A 25,692-nucleotide genomic window follows, 5' to 3' on the forward strand; every position below is an offset into this window, starting at 1 on the left:
ACGTCCTATCCCCTCCTCCCAGCACTTCCCAAATTTTAAACAAAGTAGGAATAAACTGAAGCTGAACAGAGACAAGGAATCCAGTAAATCAGTTTAATGAGAATGGAAACAACTGTAAGAAGCCTCCATGAGGTGGGCATCGTGGGCTCAGGTTTGAAATAAGATTTGAGAAATGATGGAAGTGATTCTGAATAATTTGCTGTTCAGCTGAGATAAAGATCTGTAATGAGCATTGTGTTATTCCTTTTACTGAAGGAATGTTTGGATTAATTAGTCTGTGAGGGTTATGCTTTCACATTCCTGGATTTTCTTGTAAATGTAGCAAATGGCATGTTTATTCAGTCATTATTGACCTTTTACTTCATTCAGTTGGCTGTTCTAGTTATTTCTTATTTTGCCTTCATTATAGGTGACTCACAATTGTATGTATTTCTGTTTCAGTAAATGAACATCTATTGAAGGAAGTGAGTTTTTCTTTTTTCAAATTGGAATTCAAAATAAACTTCGATTTATATCCATGAAGCGTTACTGTACTCTATTTTCATTACTGACTCCATAAGAAATTATCCATGTTTTTAAATTAAATCACTAACTCCTCGACTTACAACAGCCCACTTAATGGCTATTCAAAGTTACAATGGGACTGAAAAAAATGACTTATGACCATTTTTCACACTTATGACCCATGATGTGATTTATATTCAGTTGCTTGACATTTATGACACTTGCAATGTCCCAGGTTCTGTTGAGAATCTTTTGTGCATTCTGACAAGCAAGGTCAATGGGGAAGCCAGATTCACTTAACAACCGTATTACTAATTTGATAACTGCAGTGATTTACTTAACAAATGTGGCAAGAAAAAAATCATAAAATGGAACAAAACTCACTTAACAAATTTCTCACTTAGCAACATAAATTCTAGGTTTAATTGTGGTTGTATGTTGAGGAAACCAATTATAAAAGCATATTTCATTTTAAATGTGGCCACTGTTCATAAAACAGTTTTCAGAATTCAAGAATTCCAAGGCTTAAAAAAATAGAATGTGTAATATATGATTGCATAAATACAATTATTTATTCTGACTCAAATCCTATTTTATTCTGTAATCTGCATCTTGATACTAAATGGACTATTTAATGAGAACTGTGGTGACATTTCAATAGGTGACTTTTTATTAACAGAAAACATTTAAAATATCGGATATTTCTATTCAAATAAATAGTCATTTCTCTCAGACTTTAACTACATCCTGTCAGTCAATATAGACTATTCTCTCTCAAATGGGGTCTCCCCCAAAGATAACGGAGTTATGAGAACGGTGGCCTTCCAGTTTTGGAGGAAACTCATTCAGAAATGCTGATACAAACAATCGTTAGGAAGCTGTAGTAATTTTATTTAAATATCAGCAATGTAACTTTCAGGTCAAGGATGGACAACCAGTGACTTGAAGATAATCTTTAAAAAACCCAAGACTGTACCATATCAATTTGGCCATGAAATGGCCCTTTTTCAGTAGTTCAATTTTTGCCATCTTTTTACATAAAGGATAAAATGACAACAGGCAGCTTGTAGAAGAACAACATCCCCAAATCTACCCTTAAAAAGGCCCATATTATACCGATGCTTTATAATTTCTTTACAGACTTTGAAGGGTTTAAATTTCTTTAAAAGGCTTGCAATGAGAATCGTCTACTCCCAGATGCCTCCTGCTTCCATTATAATTTTAAAATGCCACAAAAACAGGCTGAAAATTTTGAGCCTTTCTTTTTCTAGTAACACCATCATAGCACTGAGTGTCCTTTCATATATGCCCATTGCTACTTTAAAAGTATAGGTAGTAAAAATGATTACCCATAAAATTAACTAGATGGCAATTCTCTCTCCATTTATCTTCAAGTAATTGTATAAATAACTTCTATAAAGTTATATAACACTGCATCAGTAGTCAGTTTAGAAGTCATTTTACTAATATTCAGATAATCATTATTTTACTACATCAACTGTCATTCATTTCGATTATTTTGAACACTGTTTAAGAACAAACAGTATTTTAGAAAAAAACTATGCAACACAGGTCCAGAAATTCCTGCACTTTTATATTTATACTTATTTTTTTTATCTGACTGCAAATCTGACTTGTTATGTGGCAAAGGAAGAAGCTATTCAGATGTGCACATAGCTCAATTCACTCAAATGAATGTACACACTGCCCCTATTATTACCAATGTTGCATTCCAGTTAACACTCTCAGGTAAAGAGATCATAGATAACAACATCTTGGGGAGAAAAAACTTGTGCAAAAGTCTATTTACCATTTCATGCATGTGTGAAACACACAAAAGAGCCTCTAAACAGAACCACATGACAAAAGCCACAAACAACAAAATCCTGTACTGTGGATAAGAGGTTCTGGTTTATATTTACCAACTGTGAACACATGAAAGCATGGATGATGTCACTGTGGATAAGGAGGGCTGTCTATATTGCTTTTAAACACACATATAGTACATGAGATAAAAATCAGGTTTTATATTTTATATTATATATTAAAATTATTAATTTTAAACATGTTTAAAAACCTTTTTAAACCATAGTAATTGTAACTATCAAAACCTATTAGCATTTATTTTATTTATTTGTATCCCGCCTTTATTAATTTTGTAAGTAACTGAAGACAGTGAACATATTCAACCTTCTTCCTCCTATTTTCCCCACAATAACAACCCTGTGAGGTAGGCTGGACTCTAGAGTGACTGACCCAAAGTCACCCAAGCTGGCTTTCAAGTGGGACTTGAACTTGCAGTCTGCCACTTTCTAGCCTGGTGCCTTAATCACTAGACCAAATGACTAAGAATCCTAACTTCGTATTTTACTAATAATACTATGTTGGATTTAAAAGACCTCTTCAGTCCCGAAAGTTATATAAATGCATGCAGAGAACCCAGCCCTTATTCTTTGTCTAAAATTGCCAACAGAAATGAAATATCTGGGGGACTTTATTAAACCCAAACGGTGACATATCTGGGAACAAATGCAATGTACAGGAGAAAGAAAAACAGAAAGTAAAATATAAGTACATAATAATCCTATACTTCCAAGGAATAGTTATTTATTTATTTTGTCAAGCAACTATAACAACAGGTATAAGTATAAACATAGTTATGAATACATGAAATGGATACATATAAGAAAAATAAAAAGAAACAATAGGACAGGGATAGTAGGCACGTTGGTGCACTTATGCACGGCCCCTACAGACCTCTTAGGAAAGGGGTGAGGTCAATAGTAGACAGTCTAAAGTTAAAGTTTTTGGGATTTGGGGAAGAAACCACAGAGTCAGGTAGAGTATTCCAGACATTGACCACTCTGTTGCTGAAGTCTTATTTCCTGCAATCAAGTTTGGTGTGATTTACTTTGAGTTTGTGAATATGAATAGATTGTGAATGAACTGATTGCTTTTAGAGCTACAACGGAATATTGTACAAGTAAAGCCTCTCATAATAAAAATGTCATTAAAATGTACAAATTTAAAAACATTTTGAAAAGTTCCTTGTATTTGTAGATAAAATAAAATGTAAGAACTTATGTACACATAATTTTACCTCACATGTAATTTTAAAAGTAAAACCTCCAGCAATGCCAGTATGGGCTGATCATTTGCAATAGCATCATGAATGTGAGATGGGTGTCCATATAAATTGATTACATAAACAAAAACGAGACGATGACCTTTCACGATTCAATTCTGTAGATGGCCCTGTTTTGCCATTACCACCTGGTTGGGTGAAGAAGAAATTGAATGCCTTTGACATGTGCTCAACTGGATTTCAAGTGCTTTACTGGCAGATGATGGAAAATGGACTGGCAATAACCTTCTGGGATAATTTGAAGGTAAGTTAGATGTCCTGGTTTGCAAGTGGCTAGATATAAGCTACTCTACATTTGTGAAATTGGTCTCCAAAGAGTAGAAAGAGTACTATTCATATGCTACCCAGCTGCAGTCATACCTAAGCTGATTAATTTTATCTCTAGATCATGGGCGTCAAACTTGAGAAGTTACGTTGCTGTCACATGATGTATCATAATGTTTTTTCCCTTTGTGGAACTGGGGTGGGCATGACCTGCACATGATGCATCCGGCCCATGGGCCACCAGTTTGACACCCCTGCTCTAAACTGATGGTTGATTCTCTCAAGTTGTTGGTTCTGTGAATGCATTGGAGATTTGGTTGGGATCAGCCTGGGATTTGCTCCTCCTGGTTGGTTCAAGGTTCTAGAGAGAAGAACTAGATTCAGACAGAAGTAAAGAATTCTGGGAAGAAAATAAAAATTAGTAAAGTAAAGATTATTTACTTCCCCTTCACTCATGCTTCAAGCCTTACTTAGCATTTTACTGCTCTGAGATATAACCCACCTAAAATTTTTGAAACAGGCAGCTTATAAAATAATTTTATTTACAGAGTCTTTTTATCAGTAATTTAAACTGTGATTTTAATAATCATTGCCTTCCTGACTTATAATTGAAAGTATGATTAAACACCTGATTTAAATACTTTAAGTTAAATCAAATCCTTTCTATTTGAAAGCAGCCCCTCCCACAAAATAGAGGACATAATTTAGAATAGAATAGAATAGAATAGAACAAAATAGAATAGGTTTTTATTGGCCAACTATGATTGAACACACAAAGAATTGGTAGTAGAAAAGATGAGAAGGATAATCATAATACACCTCTACTACATTGGTACAGATCCTTACGGCCCTAGGATGAAGGCAATGGCAAACCACTTTTAAAATCTTGCCAAGAAAACTGCAGGGACTTATCGAGACTATTATCAGGAGTCAACACTGATAATGAAATAAAATTTCAGGCATGAAATAAAATTTAAAAAGCTAAAATGCTACTAGCCTTAGAACAATCACCAACGCTCTCCAAAAGATTTGGTAGAGCAGCCATAAAGGCCTTGGAAAAAATATTCAAATGCCATGGTGCATCTACACCAGCAAAGATCAAAATAGTGCATGCCATGATATCAAACTGTGACACTCTTATGGAAGTGAAAACTGGACTTCAAAGAAACAGGATAGGAAGAATATTGACACCTTTGAGCTTTGCCATTGGAAAAAACTGAAAATATTGTGGATAGCCGAGAAAACAAACTAATGGATCACTGAACAAATCAACCCAAAATTCTCACTGGAACCCCAAATGATCAAGCTTAAATTATCCTACTTCAGAAATATTATGTGAAAATTTAGCTCTCTGGAAAAGGCTCTAATGCTGGGAAGTTGGAATAAAAGAGAAAAAAGGATGAGCAACAACATGGATGGACTCAATTACTGTGGTGAGTTCATTATTGGAGGATCTAAAGAAGGTCATGGAGAAAAGCTATCTATATGGGCACTGGAAGTCAGAAATGATTTAATGGCACTTGATCATCACCAATCATATCTAAAGACAATCTACTTAGATAATGCTAAGGCCCACAGTGCATTCAGATGGGCTCCACTTATTGCTAGTAAAAGCAATCTGTTTTGAATAACTCAAAGTACACAAAACTCCAGTTAGCCTTCCTAGCTGAGGTGAACAGGAACAATTATATCTGGAGAATCCAAGTTGTCATCTCCAGACTAGAGTAAATATTTCAGCTACTAATTTTGCAACAATTCATAGGCAGATTTGGAAAATATGGCAAGGTAAAAAAGAGGAAGAAGCTCCAGCATAGATGTGGAAGCCTTGCGGTTGAAATTCAGTTATTATTTGAAAGCAATATCTTGGTATAAAATCACAATAGCCCAGAAAAAAAGTATTTATAGAACTTGGCTTGTTTTATCACACTGAGTACAATGCCATTAAAAAGCCATAACCTCACTTTCACAGAGAACGTTCGGCTTCTTTGAAGATGAACAAAAGGAACTTGCAAAATTGAATTGAATCAAGCAAGCTGGCTCTACTTTTGGTCAAAAATGTGTATTAAATCATCACTATCATCATAGTCATTGTGAAATAAAACTACTCTCTAGGCTGCAGTGATGGTTGTGCAGTGAGGGGGTTGCAATTGTTATTGCAACTGAACTATGATCAGTATCACCAATGTGGAAAGCAGCTAGGATCACAGTAGCCACTGGATCTGTAGAAATGATGTTGGAAACCTTATTACAATATAGACACACCAAAAATCTAAATAAGTGGCATTACCACCCATTCCTACCAGAGCCAACATATGCTGCACCTTGCACTTCTTGATTCTTCCATGCCTCCTATACAACATTTCTCAGCCTTGGAGAATGAGGAAACAAGGCCATTAGAGCCAGACCAAGTCAAAGAGGGACAGTACTCCCAGCCCCACATCAATATATTGCCATACTGAGGGTTGGGGTCAGTTCCCATTGCTTCTCCTTGCCATGGCTAGAATAATGCATTTTTCCACAGAGTGACTTCAGAGCTTCAGTGCAAGCTTAGAGTCTACTCAGAGTTGTGCTTTCCACTTTCAAGCTGAAACAGGAAGGAGAAAATGGGGGGTTGCGTCTTCCTGCCCAAAGTTTGAGATTGTCACTCTATAGTGTTTTTCAAGGTCATGTGGACTTCAACTACCAGAATTCCCCAGTCAGCATATGATTGTTGAAGTTCATTCATTTAAACTCTTGAACTCATCTAAATTCGTACTGCTCTAAACTTTTAAAACTCCAGCCATTATGTACAATAACTCTTTAAATATCTATCAAGCTTTTCAGCATCCTTAATAGGAAGACTTTATACGCTTCAAGCAGAACTATTTTATATTTAAATGTAGCAACTTTCTCTTAGGATATTTTGACTACAATATTATCTATGTTAATTAGCAGGGTCACAATATCAATATTACTTTGGGATCTGATTTTGAACAGAGGGTACTCCCTGCAAATTACTTTCAAGCTTCAAAAGTAGTTAAAATGGAGCTGTTACAGTATTCATAACTATACTGTGTGAAGATATTTGCAGAGAATCCAAGTGGCAAATGCTTGCTATGAATGTCTTGTATTCTTTGTGCTAAATATAGGCTGCTTCTTAAAATGATTCATTTTGCTTGAGGGTGGGTTGGATGGATAGAAGGTGAGGTCAGTGAAGTCACAATTGTTACAGAATTCCAGAAAGAGCCAATGAAAATGCACACATAAAAAGGGCAGGGGGCATTTTTAATAGCTTTGGTTTCAATAAATCTTACACTTCACTTCAAATATTTTGTCTTTGAAGTAGCTAAGGAACAAGAATTTCTTCCATTGACCAAGAAAAAAAAAAGTTCAGAAAGAGAAAAAATGGAGTTCTTCATTTGAAGCAAATTCTAAACAAATAATATCAGAGCTGCTTCAGAAGCAAAGGAAGCTAAAATACTTTTCAAATGTCCTTTAAAGGGATAAGAAGGGGGAAAAAAACCCAGACCTCTCCATCTTCATGTCAATTTTGACTGAAGGTAACAGACTAAGCTTCATTAGTTGAACACATCCCTTTGGTAAATCCAAGATAAGAAGGCTTTCCAAGTCATTCTTCTGATTTATTACTTGTATGTCTCCTTTAATTATTAAGACATCAGCTGGTTTCATTTATAAATCCATTGTGGCATCTTTTCCCATATGGCTCTTATACTCTGGCATTTTACAATCCATTTTCAGATTCACAGCATCTTTTCCTATATCACTTTTGTAATTTGGTATTTTTTGAGAAGCCAAATCCACAATCAGCCTCAGTCTGTTTCATCCAATAAAATATATTTTTCTTTTATATCCTCTGTTAAGAGTATCAGATAATCATGCAGGTAGTTTCTGAATACATTGTTCCCAAACTTCCTTAATTTATTCTACAGTCAAAGTATTGGTTCATTATATGAATGGATCTCTTCTCCTGCAATCTTTTGTTCTCTTTGGTTCCCTCTCATCAACTTCCAGGTCCCTCTTATCTGTCTATTTTCCAATCAACAAGACCTTCAAATGGGAAGTTTTATTATAATTCATTTAAAAATCTTAATATATTCTTTTATAAAGTATTATTTCAAGTCTATCTCGCCTCTTAAATTTCCAAAATCAACATTCTAGTTTCCCTTTTGCTGTTTTCCAAAAATTAGTTTTTTCTGTTGTAAGAATAAATTAAATTTACATAGAACTTTTTTCATTTAGAATAGAAAGAGACTCATGGCATAACAAAACCTGCCCTTCAGAGGGTTCTTCACATCTAGAAAGTCAAAAACAAGCAGTTTCCTAAAGTAGTTAAGAGAGGAAGTAGACAAACTCAGCGTCCCTTTGAAGGCACCAAACCAGGGCTTAGGCAATATGATTGCCCTCCCCAGCTCCAAGAGCTGTCAAACTACCAGAGATCACTATTTTATGATCTCACAGAACTTGTGGGTGATCCTTGTTTTCTTCTTGATCCAGAGAGGACTTCTCAGGAGGCAATCCATTCATTGGCCCCTCTTTTCACTGTGGTCCTCAGCTCTGCAATAGCAGAGACATCCTCAATCCGCCATTGCTGTTCCTAAAGTATGCCAAATCTAATCTGTAGAACGAATTCTATAAAAATAACAAGTAAGTTTCTTCCAGCTGAGTTAAGTATAAAGCCATCAAATACAGTGCGTCTTGGTTAAATTGTGTCACCTTATTCTACAAATTGTGACATAAATTCAAATAGAAAGTTTGCACAATGCAAAATGTAGCACCTCCCTGAGTTATCCCAAAGGTGTGATTTTCAAGAGGTAACTGAACTTTCTTGTATTTCTTTTAAGATGTTTTGCTTCTCATCCAAGAAGCTTCTTCAGCTCTGGAAAGAGCTCTCTGAATTATCCTCGTTATTTCCAAGAATGTTCTGGTCCCCATATATATTCTTAGAAAATAAAACTGATAAGTGATTGCAGTCCAGAGTTTTGTTTGTAAGTGTACCTGCCTGCCAGAAACAGGACAAAGGTAAGCAGAAGTAATATGGAAAGTCATGTCGGAGGAGGGATACGGGAGAAGACAATGTTCTGGTAAATTAATGCAATCTGCATTTTGTGAATTAGCAAGATTCCCAGCTATTTTTAAAGAGAACTCACAAGGTATTCTCATAATTTCAAACATATCTTCCAGGCCCATTCTTCAGCAAATGTATTTCTACTTCTTAAATAGTGGTTGAAAATTGTAGCCCTCAGATTTGTTTACTGGTGCAAGAACAAAGATATATTAGGAAGGATTTAGACAAAATGGAATAGCATCAGAGAAGGGAGAAGAGGGTGATTAGGGAAGTAAGACTAAATTATAAGAAGAGAGTAATGGGATTTTGCAGTAACCTTCCCCTGCCACACCCCAAGCCAAACCATGCACACCAAGCCACGCCCACAGAACCGGTAGTAAAAAAATTTGAATCCCATCACTGGATGGGCGATATATAAATTTAATAAATAAGTATAAAATAAATAGATGAAGCCAAAATTTTAAGGACTTCCAAAACACAGAAATCAAATTCTATATGCAAGTCAGTCATAGAATTAAATCTTAAAGCCTCTTTCCCCTGACCTTTTGATCAACAGAGGTTTGCCTATTCTTTCCCCAGACTTAAGAGTGGAACATATCTCATTTATGTTTATATATCAGTTCTATCTGGTCCGAGCAATGCTGGTTCCTGACATCCCAGCTTCAGGCTTTATATCAATGAGAATTTGAGATCACTCACTGCTGCCTTATTCTTCCTTCCTGCCCATAAGTGTAGGTTCGGTGGTACTGAATGCTATTCATCACCTAATTTGTGGATAATTTAGCCAGGTGTATGATTTTTAAAATGCAAATATTAAAATAAGCCCATGGGGAGGAAAACAACCCAGACAAACAGAATAATCTCAAACCACGAGATGGGCAGCATATAAATTTAATAAATAAATAAATTGAATAAATTAACACTACTCTGAAAAAAAAACCTGTTTAAATGAACTTTATCAAACATGTCCCTCCCCCAAAAACAAATACTACTTTTTCTAATTCATCTTAATAAACCTTCTGGATCACTCAGCCAAGAGATTATAGACAGAGTAGCTACGGTCTTTTAAATATTCCTTTCTGTTTGAACATCTCCATAATAAAGCTTTTAAAACCTTCTTGTGTGGTTTTATTGTGTGTATTTCTTTTTTTGGAAACATGTCTGCTCCATGGAGGCCAAGCAAAAGCAATTATGCAGTTTCTTCCTGATGCTGCTTGCATACATTAGATGTGTTACGAACTAAGCAAACGCACTAGTTTTAAATCCTAATAGTTTTACTTCCACAGCAGGCTCGTAATCCTGCACTTCTCATTGGCCCGCAGTTAGCAGATCGTGATTGGTCGTTTCCGACTAGTCTGATTGGCTGATAGCGGGTCGCCGCTGATTGGACGCTTCCAGCGCGGCAAACTTAAATCATTGGACACTGTGACAGCAGCCAGCTCTATAAAAGGAGCTGCTGCTGCCCTAGCGAGTTGTTCTCTTTCTGAAGTCACTAATAAAGAGTTGAGTCACTATTCGATGCCTCGTCTCCGTTCTTTGCGCCCACTCCTCCAGATCTAACAAGATGCATCATCCCTGAGCCCCAAATTATTTATTTCACAGTGCTGGAGAGATAAAGGCTCACCTGATGTTCTACTTTCTACCTCTGTTCTGCTGCTTAATATGCAAGTTAAAGGGTGAAAGTTGGAATAACCACAGCCAGTTCTGTTTGGCACTGTCTACACTAATTATCCCCAAGACGGTTTGTAGTGGTTCTTGAAAATTCTGTGCCTTTTGATATATAAAGATACAAATTCATGCCTGTTCTAGTTTTTCTGCCTGCTTTTGTCCTGTTTGCCAGTTAACAGTTTTGTAGTATACCGATCTTTATTAAACAAATATTAAAGTGTATTTTTCTAGTTGAATTGAGAGGCGGGCGTGCATGTTCTGATCTGGATTTAGGAATTAACTGGGAGTGTGCTACGTGCAAACTAAACTGGAAATTACCAAGAGTAATATTCCAACAGGACACATGGCTAAGTGCAACCCCCCGCAAACACACACAAGCAGGGGGTTAGGGGTGGAGTAAAAAAGATTGCAGGTGTTTCTTATCCTTACAAATAACAGTACAATATCACTGATCAAAAAAAATAAGAGACACCAGACGAAACCAGCACGGCTGCATTTATCTTTGATAAAAACAAAAAGGACAAGTATAAAAAATGGAAAGAGAATACATAATTAAGGCAGAGTACTAGCTAATAGACATAATCTGCAAAGATGAAGTCAAGAAAGCTACCTCTTAGAACAAACTAAGATTTGCAACAAATGTCAAAAATAAAAAATAAAAAAGTTTCTTTTGATATATAAAAAATAAGAAATATGTTAAGGAAATGATTGGTTCACTAATGGCAAGGAGGAAACTGGGTGCAGGAGAAAGTGGAACTGTTTAATTTATTCTTTCCATCTGTCTTTATACAAAGGGAAAAAATAAACTAACCTAACAAAAATAGTATCGTAAAAGAAAGATTAGGAATACAAGTAAAAAAATAGGCAAGAAAATGGTAATAGAACATATATCACTTTAAAGGAATTTAAATCACCAGAACCAGATGGATTACATTTCAAGGTTCTGAAGAAGCTGGCTGATATGATCTGGGAACCACTGAACCACATATTTCAAAAATCCTGGAGCACTGGTGGTTCCAATCCGCCCCCCACTCCCTGCAAAAAAAAAAAAAAAGGAAAAAAGGGGGGGAAAACCGGACGCAGGAAACTACAGACCAATCAGTTCTGACATTAATACCTTGGAAGATCTTGAAAAAGATAATCAAACAACAGATCTGTGAACACTTAGAAATTGCAAGCAAAGTATTACTAGAAACCAACATGGGTTTGTCAAAAACAGACAAACCCTATTAAATTCTTTGACAAAGTTACTAAATTAGCAGATCAGTAAAATGCTGTGGACACAGTATACTTGGACTTCAGTAAGATATTCAACAAAAAAGACCATAATCTATTTCTTGGTAAGATAGAAAAATATAGAATAGACAGTATCACCATCAGATAGATTCATAACTGGCTGTCCAACCACATTCAACATATAGTCTTCAATGGAACTAAATCAACATTAAACCAACATGGAGGGATGCATGCAGTAGAGTACCACAAGTTTGTTTCTTAGGCTCTGTACTCTTCAACATCTTCATAAAAAAATTAGATGAAGGAATAGAAAGGGAACTCATCAAATTTGCAGATGACACCAAGTTGAGAGAAATAGCCAACTTTAGAATATAGGCTCAAGATCCAGAAGGAATTTGATAGATTTGAGCACTGAGCCCTAACCAATAAAATGCAATTCAATGGTCAGAAATATAAGGTTTTACACTTAAGACCAGAAAAAAACCAACTATTTGGGTAATGAATACATGTTCTGTTTCACACAAAGAATATGTTTCATTTTTATGCCCTCCTGGACATCTTTGCTACCGTTTTGTACTTAATTACTCTACTTTGGTACCATTAGCCAGTTTTTGGTCACTGTTACTCATTTTATCTCAATATTGAGCCAGTATGTACTTCCTACCGTACCTTCAGAGTAACAGCTGTGAATTTATTCACATATGCTTCTTCTGAAGTCAGTGATTCATAGTTATTCCATAATGTTTTATAAAAGCATTTCAAACTTGTGAGCTAATAATTTTCTGTTTGTGTGTATAAAGATTCATGTTAGTAATTAGATTAATTTTTGCTATCTTTTGTGAAACCATATCCTAGTTGGCTTAAACTAGGAATATTTTGTGATTGGACAATTGTTCACAACCTCAAATTACATTCCTTTATTATTGTGTCATGATGTGCAAGATATTAGAAATATCTTTTCTATTTATATAGTTTGTAATACATTGGTTATTCAAATGTTGGGCCACAATTATACTGATAGGCTAGTTAACTGGAAAAGAAGGATATAGAAAGGAAAGACATCAGTTTAAGACAAATACTGAGATGGATGGCTCCACTAATTATAGGCCACTACTTATTCCTGCTGAGCTGAAGGTGAAAAGACTGGTTTCCAAGAAGGCAGATTTGCCACAGGTTGCAGCTATTAAAGCCATCATTTGAATGTAGACAAGAGATACAAGAGAAAACTTAAGAAAACAGCTTGTGCATAACCAAACAGGCATTTGCAGTGAAAAGAGACTCCCTCAAGTAACTTTCTGCTTCATTAACACATGAACACAAACGTAATTGAACTCTATTTTCAAGTATAAAGTTGCATCATTCATGGAAACTGAGTTTTGATAAGGAGATATGCTAAAAATAAATCATTTGCTTATATTTAAGTACATAGAGAAGTTTTAAAATTATTAACAATAACATTGAAACTTGGTAACAATTTGAGAAAAAAAATCAATGTTTAATCAAGTAGATCTAATTAAACTATTTCTGAAACTAAATACTCATTTTCCTTTGGGAACTTCACCACCTGCTTAGCTTTCAAGTTGCCTATTTATATTTATATATATATATATATATATATATATATATATATACACACACACACACACACACACACACACACACACATTAGTATAGTATTTTACTCTTGGTAAAATAACTTGCCATTTAAATTAACATATTAACAGTAAGTGAGGGAAGGGAAAAGGTCAATAATGTTTATTTTTCAAATAATGGCTTCCAGATACCTTTTAATCATGAACAGTAAAGGGCATATTTAAGATTTTTAGGATTACAGAGTATAACTAGTTAAATCTCAAGATTTAAATAACATCATGGAAAACAAGCCCATTATGCATAAATAGAGCTTAAATGAAATTTTTACTTGCAAAAAGTTACTTAAAAGAGAAGACAGAGCATAGACAGACAGTGCTCACTTCCAGTATTTTAAAAACCAGTTGTTCCAAAAGAAGATATCATCTCATTTTCAAAGATAAAAGGATGTGATAACCCTTGATCTTTAATAACTTTGTTAAAGGGCATTTTGACTCGCAGCAAATTAAGACTCCTTGTTGTTTCCTAAAAAGATTACTACACTTACACTGTAGAAGAAAAGTCACACATAATTATAAAAAGGCAAAGAGAGGAAATAATTTGCAGAAGCCTGAGAAAAGGCTGACAGACTTAAATGAAGACCATACTGACAAATAAATGAATGAAGGTGACAGACAAAATGTGAATTCCACAAGCTGTTCCTGAGCTTGTGTATACTAAACTATTGGTCTCTGAACCACCCATACAATGACCACATACAATAACATTCTGCGCTTTCTTTGGATTCATAAACATGAATTTATACAACTACATTCTTTCTATATCTGAAAATATCTAGTGCTCTTTCTCACTAAGTAACTTTTAGATTAGTTCAGTAATTAACCTGAAATCATAAGCTGGTTCATACTCAGTGTTGGTTAGGGCAAAACAGAAAATAGAATAATTTATATTTATTATTGCTTATATTATTTTCATAACAGAAATTGAGTATCATCCAAGAAAGAGAGAGAGAAAGAGTGTGTACACACACATACACACACCCCAAGGTAAATGCCAAAGCTTAATTTTAAAGAATATAAAAATTATTATAAGGGAATGAAAGCACTTGTGATTTTTTTTTTGTAAGATTGAATGTTGATGTGAACTGAAAAGGTTGAAAGTGCTCAGTCTTTTAGACAGAAGTATATTTAGTCAATAAACTATCACACAAAATTTCCATGGGTCTGGTGAGAATGTAATAACATTAAAAAAGAAAACCAGTCCAGACTGAATTGAAATTACTCTACCCAGATTAAAAGAAAATGTTGTTCAGGAAAAAAAATACATTCTATTACTCTTTTTTTCATATTAAGGCAACAGTGAATTCTTGATAGGCCAATTTCATCTTGCATTAAGATTTTTCTTAAATATTAATTATAAAATATGCCAATATTATGCAGATTTTCAACTTACGCTAAAAAACGTTTATTTTGAAGTTCTGCATAATTTTTTTTTTCATTTAAGCCATAACATCAGCAACAAAAATGTGAAAAATACCCAAAAGGTTAGTGAAGGTTCATATGTCTAAATAACCCTCAAGGTAATGCATTCAGGAAATTACTTGTGAAAAAGAAATCTTAGCGAACAATGTCCTTATAATAAGGAAGAGAAAGTTAGTTCTGCCTTTGGGGGATAATCCACTCTCAATAACTTTTGTAGTTCTACATCAATTTACATGCCCTACAATTCTAATTTCTAAGTACTCTAAATATATATTTTAAATGCTATGTAAAGCAGACCCATATCTCTGTGAAAGGGTAAAATATATTAAAGGACTGCATAATTCACATACTTTAGAATTGCACTTCTGATTAAACTTCTGTTTCACTCTTTCTGTCCTATTTCCTATTAAACAAATCTTTATTGAGAATCTTGATTTTAAAACAGTTTCACAATGTTGTCAATATCCTGTGTTGTTAGTTTTAAGAAAAGTAGAAAGAAGTGATCTATATCTATTTGTTCTGTTATTTTGGTTGGATGATCAAATTTGTGGACAATTACATTTTTATTAATTACTTTTTAAAATAATTTTATTAATTTCTGCCTTTTCAGTATTATTTTGGATTTTATAAATGCTGTAAAATTAGGAAGTTCAAAAATCTTATTATAACATGCTAATTTCCAGTTTCCTTAAGTAAACATACACTAGATAATAGACTCTTCAGAACAAGAAAACTAAGAAGAAAAAGAGAACTGTACAAGCAGTTTCTGGGTATGGCTACCTTTTAGTGAAAACTTGCTAATAATGAGCAAGGTTGAAAGGTCAGGTGAGTAAGATACTTTTCCTTGGTCTTTTCCCAATCCTGCTGAAACTGTCTTGCCAGTGTAAAATATGCAAACAGCTAGTTCTCTTTACAGATCACAATGTTCATTCCTAAAATGGTCATATTGCACCAAGGTATGTAATTGCTGTAAAAAATAATCATGCTGCCTCAATTCCTGCTATCTGCAAAACAGTGAATAATAATACTGAGTTCATTCTTTCAGTATTGCTTTAAGGCTTGTGTCAATGTCATTCATTCATTCATTCATTTTCTATAGCTGTCCAACTCAGCAAAGTGAATCTGGAACTTACAATTCTAAAACTATGAAACAGTTAAGACAATTAAAAATAATTAAAACAGCAATTGTTTTAACCAACTAATAAGAAACAGGGTCCTTAACAAATTGACAGGCCCAGGTTGGGACCACACTAATCTTCGAGGGATGGAATATTTTGCAAAGCCAAGACTACAGCAGAGAAGGCCTGTCTACCAACAGGCCAATCAACACTCTTTGAATGGTGGGATTCTGCCCAATCTGCTGAATGGAATTGGATGGATAGAGTTATTTTATAAATTCAAGTCAGGAAACACACACAATACTCCTTCCTCCTCCTATTATCTTATTCAAGAACATATATTTCCTATTCTAATCCTATTCAGATTGCCCTGAATGCTGTTTCAGAATCTTCCCCCTACTTATTTATCCTTCATCCAAAAACATGTTATCTTTTGTGCCTGCTTACCAACGTTTCCTGTTATTTATTACATTTACATTCCACTTTTCCTCCAAGCAGTACACATATCTTGCCGTTTTAACTATGGGTTAGGTTACACTAAAATAATCAAAATCATCCTATATATTTCATGACTTCATAGACATTTGAACTCATGTGCCCCACACTCCTAGTCCAATTTTAAAAACATCACATGACTACATCTTGCTCATTGATAATTTTTGTTACTTAGGAAATGTGCAGTGTGAGTTTATGTGGTGTTTAGGACTAGACAGTACTAAACTAAACACCCACACATTTTTTCTAGTATAGTAACCTCTGAGCAATTGACTTATGTGTGCCATATGTATGAATGGATTTTTTTCCTGAGAAATCAACTTAATGTAAGTTGTCACAAAATAGTAATATAAGTAGTTTCCATTTTCTTTAACTGGAAATATATTTGGAACCCACTTCCCTTAGGGAAACAGTGTATAGCAAAATTCCATATTCTTTGAACTATTTAAAAAAGGGAACTTAAAAAATACTGAGCAACACATTTTACAACATTCATGTAACAAAACTGCTCTTTTGGGCAATAGATTTTTGAAATAAAAATAAAGAGACTAAAAAAGTATACATTTTTTTCTTATCACAAAGGCTTTTTAAATGCCTTAACAACTGGATATTGTTCTCATCCTTCTTTTTAAAGTGCTTCAATTTAGAAGCAGGGAATAACAAAAAATAGAATGCCACTATAATGATATATTAATATATTAAATAAATATTTATTTAAACATAAATATGAAGATATAAAACATGAATTCTTTACTTTGTGAATATTACTGCACCTAATAACAACCTTCTAAATGAAAAACACACTTCCTACTTTGTCCAAGTATATATTTATTATGTGAGAAAAAGAATTCAGTGCAAATATCGAATCACACTTCATAGTGCTATCTAAGAAAAAACAAAATAATTTGAAAATGATTTTGTAATTTGGACTTAATCTGTTTATTATTATTTTTTGAGAAAAACATATAAAAATATGTTTAAAAATATCTAAAAATATGTCTCAATTAAAACTGAACTATGTTCTCTCAACAACATACTTATAGATAGAAAAGAAAGCTACTATTAAAAGAAAAAAACTATGCAGACTTTTTTAGATTCTGACTGTTATAAATTAAGTATTTTTATATTTTTATCACTTTTATATTTACTACATTTACTGAATGAACATTATAGCCATCTTAATAAAAACATCTGGTAGAATGTACTAATTCCATAAAAAATTATGTGAGAATTCTGTGCACATTGTTATTTCAACAGAAAAAAACCTATCTTCCTATTTTATGAAAATCAAGTTATATTGGAATCAGGGAGAAAAATATTTCTTAAATATCTATTTGCAATGTTATTACATATTTACATGTTATTATTTGGACAAAGTTTTTCATTTGTTAGAGGTTCAACAGTGGCAGGCTACTGATATATCTATATGAAGTTCTGTCTGAATAAAATCACATCAAAGCTACTTATGAAATTCCAGATTTTTCAATACTCGAAACAAAATATTGTATAGGTGTGTGTGGGGGAAAATCATTATTACAAAAAACAGTGCTACCTCTAGCTATTAACACAAAATTAAGTCAAACAGCATATTTAGAATTCTACCATGTTAAATATAACACTAATTCCATTTTGAATGCTATGTTTCAAATCTAAGAAAAGTAGTAAATCATAACTCGATAAAATAAAATTTAGAAATCTAAATAAGAATGGATATTGAAATTATCATACAGATTTTGAGCAAGTCATGGATTTTATAGTTATAATGTCATTTAAGAAACCATCCTAAAATATTGAGTTTTAGGATAAAATGCTGCAATTTAAAGTTTGCATCTTCCTCAACTTACAGAATTTAAATAAATAGTCAGGGAGAAATGAAGTGTTTATAAAACACCATTTGTCACAAACTAGTGCCAGAAATCTAAACTCAATTTAACACTCACTTTCCAACGGCTTATTCCTATAGTTTTCTCATACTAATTTATTACTAATATACTTTTGAAATATCATGTCAGTAGTTATAAATTAAGAAAGGATATTTCTTGACACTGAAGAGATATACTTTTAATATAGCAAGAACAGAAGAATGTAAATGGTATACAAGAAGCAAATAGAAAAAATATTAAGTAAGAATGTATGATTAATAACAGAATCATGTGTCAAGGTCAAAGGTGTTCTGTTGGATTTAACATATTGCAGCAAAGAGTACGTAAATAATTGTTTTGGATAGTATTATTTCAGATTATACTGACTGTAACTTTTGTGAAATCTTATAATTATTTCAGTCATCTATTTCTGAAACTTCATTTATGCAGAAAAGTAAATGTCACACTTTAGTTATACAACTAGTGATGTTACCTAGGAAGCATTTATTTTTTTAAATAAACTTTTAAAATAAATGTGTGCACAAGCTATTTTCTGAGGATCTCTTTTCAACAAATGATTAAATCCTACTCACTAAACTTTCTCTCAAATTCAGGACTTTTAAATTAAAGAAGATAATTATATAAGACTACTACAACAAATTAAACTGGACTTGGAGCAATGGAAAAATTTACAACTATCAATGGTAGGAAGAATTGCAGCCATAAAAATGAATATTTTACTGAAGCTACTTTTTTTATTCCAAACAATGTCTATAAAAGTAGAGGGGAAAAAGATTCTTTGATAAGTTAAACACAATAATTTTGAAATTTGTTTGGCAAGGGAAAAAAGTGAGAATAAGATGTTGCAAGAATCTAAAAACAAGGGGGTTTAGGCTACCAGATTGGGAGCTTTACTATCAAGCTTCTGTATTAACATGGGTGAAAGGATAGATAACTCTCAGACATAGAAGATTATTGTTTTTGGAAGGTCATGATCTCCATTTAGGATGGCATGCCTTTTTATGGTATGATAAGAATAAAACCCGTAGATATTTTCAAATACATTATGTAAGAAATGCTCTATTTCTAGTTTGGGAAAAAGTGAAAGCAAAAATTTATATCAAAATACCAGTAGGCTCTCAACAATAGATTTATACACCCAAATGTAGTAAATCTGGAAAAAATCTTAACATATAAAGATATTTTGAATGCGGAAGGAGAACTTAAAACTAAACAAGAATTGCAGGATCAAGGTATTGACTTATCATGGTGGCCACATATGCAAATACAATTGAGATACGAGAAAGATATTAAGACGTATATTAAGAGCAAACAACGTTTGATCAAATAATATTAGCAGTAGATGAAAAGTTAATAAAGAAAATATATGTCTTATTAAGCTTAAAAATGGAAGATGGACAGGTAAATGAGACAATTATAGTATGGGCAAAAAAAAAATGATACACGATAGAATTAGACAAATGGGAAACATTTTGGGGGAAAAACTATAAATTGACAATGGCAACCTCTTATACGGAAAACCTATAGAAAATGTTCTATAGGTGGCACTTACCACCTGCAAGATTAGCAAAAATGTTTCAAAACATGTCCGTTAAGTGTTGGAAATGTAATCGGGTACCGGGCATGTATTATCACATGTGGTGGACATGTGCAAAAGCAAAAACATTTTGGGCAAAAATACATACATGGTTATAAAAAATGTTAAAGCAGCATATAGATTATAAGGCAGAAATATGGTAATAAAGGGGTTGTGAAAATGAGTGTTTAGAAATCTTTAATCACAAATATGCACCAGCATGAAACCAATATATTACACCTGGTAAGAGAGACAGAAATGGAGTGTGTCTAAATAAATGGAAGTTACTACTTAGGTGTGATTAACCATGTCTGACTGTGAGGAGGACAAAAACTTTCAATGGCTTTTAGTGGGATTATGAAAGATATGATTAATGAAATACATGTCTTGGTCTGAAATAAAATTCCAACCAAAGACTGCATAGCTGGTGAGTGTGGGAAGCTAGAAGATCCACCCTTATATATTCACATATATTTCTGGAATGTGAATTAAAAGATCACAGCACAACTTTAATGTATTGGCAAATACGTTAAAGAACTGTAAAACACTTTAATCCACAACAAGTAGAAGAACCAATCTGCTCTGATATTAGTCTTTTACATCCATTGCTTGAAATAAATATATAATACTAATAAAGGATAGCATGCATGGTTTCTATAAAGTCTATATAATTCTATAAAGAACCCAGCCAATATAATAATGGATCAAAAGTGAGGAGGGATCTTTTCCTAACTTCTAAGAGAGAAATATTAGGTACTGCGTTTATGCTTTTGATTTTTATACATTCCATTCCAACAGTTTATAGCATTTGCTATAAACTGCAAAATGATAATACCAATTTATTAAACAGATCTTTTGGTTTAAGCAAAGCTATGCCTGTCATTTAATTAATACATCCTACCAGGGCTCCTTTCTGTAAGCCACAAATTGTTGGGAGGTAAGTGATGCATTCAGAAAAGTCAAAAACATGAATCAAAACAGGTGACACATTTATTTTTTGATGCTCCAAAATTAGTAGTTGTCTGCTCAGTGGGGCATCTGAGTTTTGAGCAACATAGTCCAGGGAATTTTGCAAGCAGATTATGAACAGATAGAGAGGACCCCACTTCCACAAACCAATCAACCAACCACATTTGTATATACTGTAGTACTTAACTTCCTTACATTGCAATCAATCAAACACAGCATATATTAGAATCTTTTTTTTAGAATTGTTTTTAAAGTATAGCATGAACAATAATTATAATATAATCACATGCCTGGTTGGGGATAATTTTTTTTGAATTACTTCCATGTAAAGGGAATCAAATTTGTGGCACAAGAATAATTAAAAACCTTATTATTGCAATATCTATCTTTTTTCATGTTTAACATATGCCTTGAGGATTGAAAAGGCAACTCGAGCATTGAATAATCTGAAAAGCAAACATTTAACTTTCTAAGGGGGAAAAAAGCATGTGCAAAGAAACTGAGATAATAGCCAAAAACTGTGATCCATACAGAATAGAAATTATTGCTCAATTTTTAAAGACAAAAATTAGTTATACTTCTTTACCTACACATTTACTTAAGTAGTGAACAGAAGATAATTATTGCACTGTTCAACAGTAAATAGGAAAATATGAAATGGACTTATAATGCTTTCACTCAAGTTAAATAATGTATAAAGATATCTATAGTAATATCAGGCAACTGTTTAGAAACCTGTCAATTATTCCGTTTACTCCACTGTGCTTTATACCGAAGCTCCTGTTGAAATCAGGTAGACTATCCCTCAAAAACTAAAATATGTTCACTATATAAGACCGTGCAGTTTTCCTTCACAGATTATTACTGTTTGCCCAAGTGATTATAAGTTCTTTATCCGTCACTTAAAAACGTTAAACTTTTCAGCGTCCTAGTATTATTAGTTTCCATGCCTTTTGGTATTGTCTTGATACATTTCATAACTTGGTTGTCCATGTCAAGATGATAGGCAACAAGATTTGAATTTTTTGATAGCAACTTTAGAGATAAGTTATAGGTGCCTGGTGTTTAGTGTTATGATGGTAGAATGTGATCAATTAAATACTTAAATAAAATTTTATTAAATAAAATAACCACTGAGACTAGCAGTGAATACTGTTAAGGGTGACATCTTAAATTTATCTGCAGAGCAGAAGTGGGTTCTATGAGATTAAATCAGGTATATTGAAACTAAACCGATTTATTATATAATTTCAGCCAGTTGAGAAACTGTTGTATAATTTTTGTATAAATGTTTTATATCAAAAAAATCTTACGTTATTAGAATTGAACAAAAAAAATTATGGATCTTATCACATAAGCAAACTTTCAGTGGGGTCATTTTCAAGTGACTAAGCATAAAATGCACAGTAATTCAACTACATATTAGACTATTTTATTTAACAACATGTTTGCCTGTTGTTCCAGAAATCCCCTGAACATTTTTCCAACAGTAAATAAATGTAAAATACTGTATTAAAATTGAAAGTGAGAATAAATCAACAAATTTCATATAAGCAGTTTGGAAAACATGATTGTAAAACTATTTAATCATGATGCCACTCTCCAATTGCAACATTAACATTCATCTTTTGTGCAAACAGGTTGAAATTGATTTGTCAGTCAGATTTATCATACAGCCTGAATATACATGTACAAAGTACGAAGACGACAGGCTAACTTCCAAGAAAGTAAGACATGGTTGCAGCTTCATCACAACTACTGCATGCTGAAGACTAGGTAGCTAATATTATTCATAGCATTTAATATTGCATAAACTGGCATTTTGCCCACATTCTTTACCTCAACATGCAAGTTCATTTGTTGCTGGCAGACATAACCAACCATGTGAAGAAGTCATAAATGAAGGACACTTAACTGTAGCTGAACAAAATGTAACAAATAACCCTTACAACACATGCCAAGAATAAAAGGTGTCACTTTTGCCACACAATGAAGCTGCTACATAATTTTATTTACCTTAATTTTGCTACAATTTTATGTACAGTAAAGATTCATTGTGCACAAAACTACAAACTTTAACGTTAAATATTTTAAGTATTTAAATTTTATATAACTATGAAATAAATAACCCTGCTTGTTTGTTGAAAAACAATAGCAGAATAAAACTATATTTTTTTCCTTCCTAATACATGAACTTCTTCAAGATATCCTTAAGCATAAGAACGTTTAAGGAAGTAACATCTAAGGAAATAACCTTGATTTTTAATCTTAATCAATGTCTTACCTTTCCCAAATCTTCTTTTAAAGCTTTCAAGAATAATCTAAAGGGAAAGGAAACAGATTCCTAATGGAATAGAGTTCAATTTGGATCCAAAAATCTTCCCTAATCTTTCCTGCCCCCAATAATTAAGATTTTCTACTTTGAACTATATAGACAGGAATATCTTCATCACATAATACTTTTGCTCAACCAAACAAAGCAACAACTTAACTTTTCAGAATCCTTCAAAAAGCAAACAAGATAACCATTGTTAAAAGCTTGAAATTCATGTATAAATTCATAACCTAATTTAATACTTAAACTGCTTTATCTCCACCATGTGGTCCAGCCAATCAGAAGATATTAAATGCTTTTGTTTGCTCTTTGCATAGCTAGATATAACTACCACCATTTCTATTTTTCTTTTCAGATTGAGCAACAACAGTTACTTAAGTTTTGCCACATTTGAGAAGTTAATCTGGGGGAGAGAAAACTACTTCTCAAAAACTTTCAGATCTAACAAACTTTGGTGACAGGTATTAAGAATAATTGATTTAAGATTACGCACTGCCTTTTCTGAAGATTAGAATAAACCCTATTATGCCAAAACAACCCTCCACAATTCCCGCTTATTTCTTATACCCTATCTCTAATCCTGCATGTCCCACCTGCTTCAAAATCTAGTAGGATTTCAGGGAAGGAATTAAAAAAATCTTCTCAGTTGCTCCTTTTCAGGTGACTTCTTTTACTTCTTCTCCTTCAGTATGCAGCTTGAACCCTGAAAAACAAACACATCTCCTGAATTCAAAGGCTGAGATAATTCTCTATCAGACAGCAAGTCTCTGCATCTGGTTACACAAACATACCTTCAGTCAGGTTGGAAAAAATAGGTTGGAGAAACCTTAGAAACGAAAAAATCAGAACCCAGATGATGGGGGGGGGGGAGGCGGAAGAGAGTTCCTTCTATCCTGTTTTGGGGCAGATTTTTGGTGAAGACAAAATAAAATGGGCTATGAATAGACTTGGTTTTTGTTTTTGTTTTAAATGACACAATCCAGAAAAGTGGAAATAACCCCCCCACCCAAAATGCGATCAGTAAACCCAGTTTCTGTAGGACTGGCTATCAGTTGAGAGAAACGCTGAACATTTTAAAAAAAAATCAGGCAACTTCACAATCGTAGCGTTTAAGGAGACCTGCAAGTATGTGTATCAGCCTAAACAAGCCCCAAGCTTAATGTTCGTCTTAATTCATAGATTTCCTCCCCGAGGTTACTTTCAGGATACGCACCGGTGCTTCCTCTCCGCCCTCTTCAACCTCCTCCTCCCACGCCCACTCCCCATGCATCCCTGTTACTAACCCACCAGAACAACTTACCTTTGTATTTATTTATTTATTTATTTATTTTTACTTGGCTGGAGTAGCAAGACTTGTTTCATCTTCCTGAGCGACGTCGCTCGGCACGTGGAAAACGAGAACACCCAGCTTTATTCGCAAAACGGAGCAACACCCCCGCCCCCCCCCCCAAAAAAACACAAAACACCAACAACCCGCAGACGGCGAGGAGGAGGAAGACGAAGGTGCGCAAGGTCGCTCTGAAAGTGGAAAAAAAGGAGGTGGGGGAAGCCAATCCCGAAACGGCCGCTGTTGCCTTAGAAAGCCAATGCCGCCGCCGCGTATTCCAAAGCGCGCAGTCCCCACCTCAAACTCGGGTGGACGAAGGGCGCAGTCCCCAGGCAGCGGCGTGCGTAAAAAGACAAAAAACAGAGGAGCCCGGTCTCAGAAACTGCCCCGCGAGCGACTTTCTCCCATGCCCTTTTCTCTTAACGAGGCTTAACGAGGAAGTTTCCCTCTCGAGACTCCCGGTCTCTTCGGGCAGGGACCCCTGCGAGCGTCAAGCCTCCTGGGTGGCGAGTGACTCCCTGAGGGAAAGGGAGCCAAGACCGGAGACACCTACGCGCGTGCTTCACTCCCCACTTTGCCTTTTTAGTGAGCGCGCGGGTGGGGGGGTATGGTTTTGTTTTTTGGGGGTTTTTTTGGGAGAGGGGGCGGGAAAGGACGGGGAGCGCTCAAAGATCCTCCGCTGACGAGCTCGCCCAACGCCGCGCTCGTGCCCCGCTCCTTTCCCCGCCACTGTCAGTCCATTTGGGAAAGAGAAATAAAAAGAAATAAAACTCTCCCCCCTACGGACGCACGCAACCCCCGGACGCGTTCTTTCCCCACGGCCCCCTTTCGATTGGGCAGTTTCCCGTCTGTCACGTGCCTCCTTTAATTCCCCCCTTCCTGTTTTTTTTAAATAAAAAACCGCGTCGTGAATCATTCACTTTCACTTCGGCTCCCGAAGGCTCCATCCTGAGGGGATGATGGGGGGTGGGGGAAGGGTTTTACAAGCCCAAGGAGGTGGTGAGGGAAGAGCTTTTTATTTATTTATTTATTTTTG

General features: G+C 34.4%; 1 protein-coding gene across 1 annotated transcript in view; it reads right to left on the reverse strand.

Moving 5' to 3' along the window:
* Window positions 1–25,210, reverse strand: part of PRDM1 (PR/SET domain 1) — a 108,964-nt gene extending 83,754 nt beyond the window's left edge. Inside the window, exons 1-3 of the mRNA XM_087942784.1 lie at window positions 24,626–25,210; window positions 23,923–24,032; window positions 23,279–23,315 (exon numbers count right to left, since the gene is read on the reverse strand). The gene's annotated coding sequence lies outside the window, so the exon portion shown is untranslated. The remainder of the gene's footprint in view (window positions 1–23,278; window positions 23,316–23,922; window positions 24,033–24,625) is intronic.
* Window positions 25,211–25,692: the final 482 nt, after the last annotated feature.

The sequence above is a fragment of the Notechis scutatus genome, chromosome 1, assembly GCF_049901735.1.
Source record: "Notechis scutatus isolate UNSWTSFEM ecotype Mainland chromosome 1, rNotScu1.2, whole genome shotgun sequence".
Classification (NCBI taxonomy): domain Eukaryota; kingdom Metazoa; phylum Chordata; class Lepidosauria; order Squamata; family Elapidae; genus Notechis; species Notechis scutatus.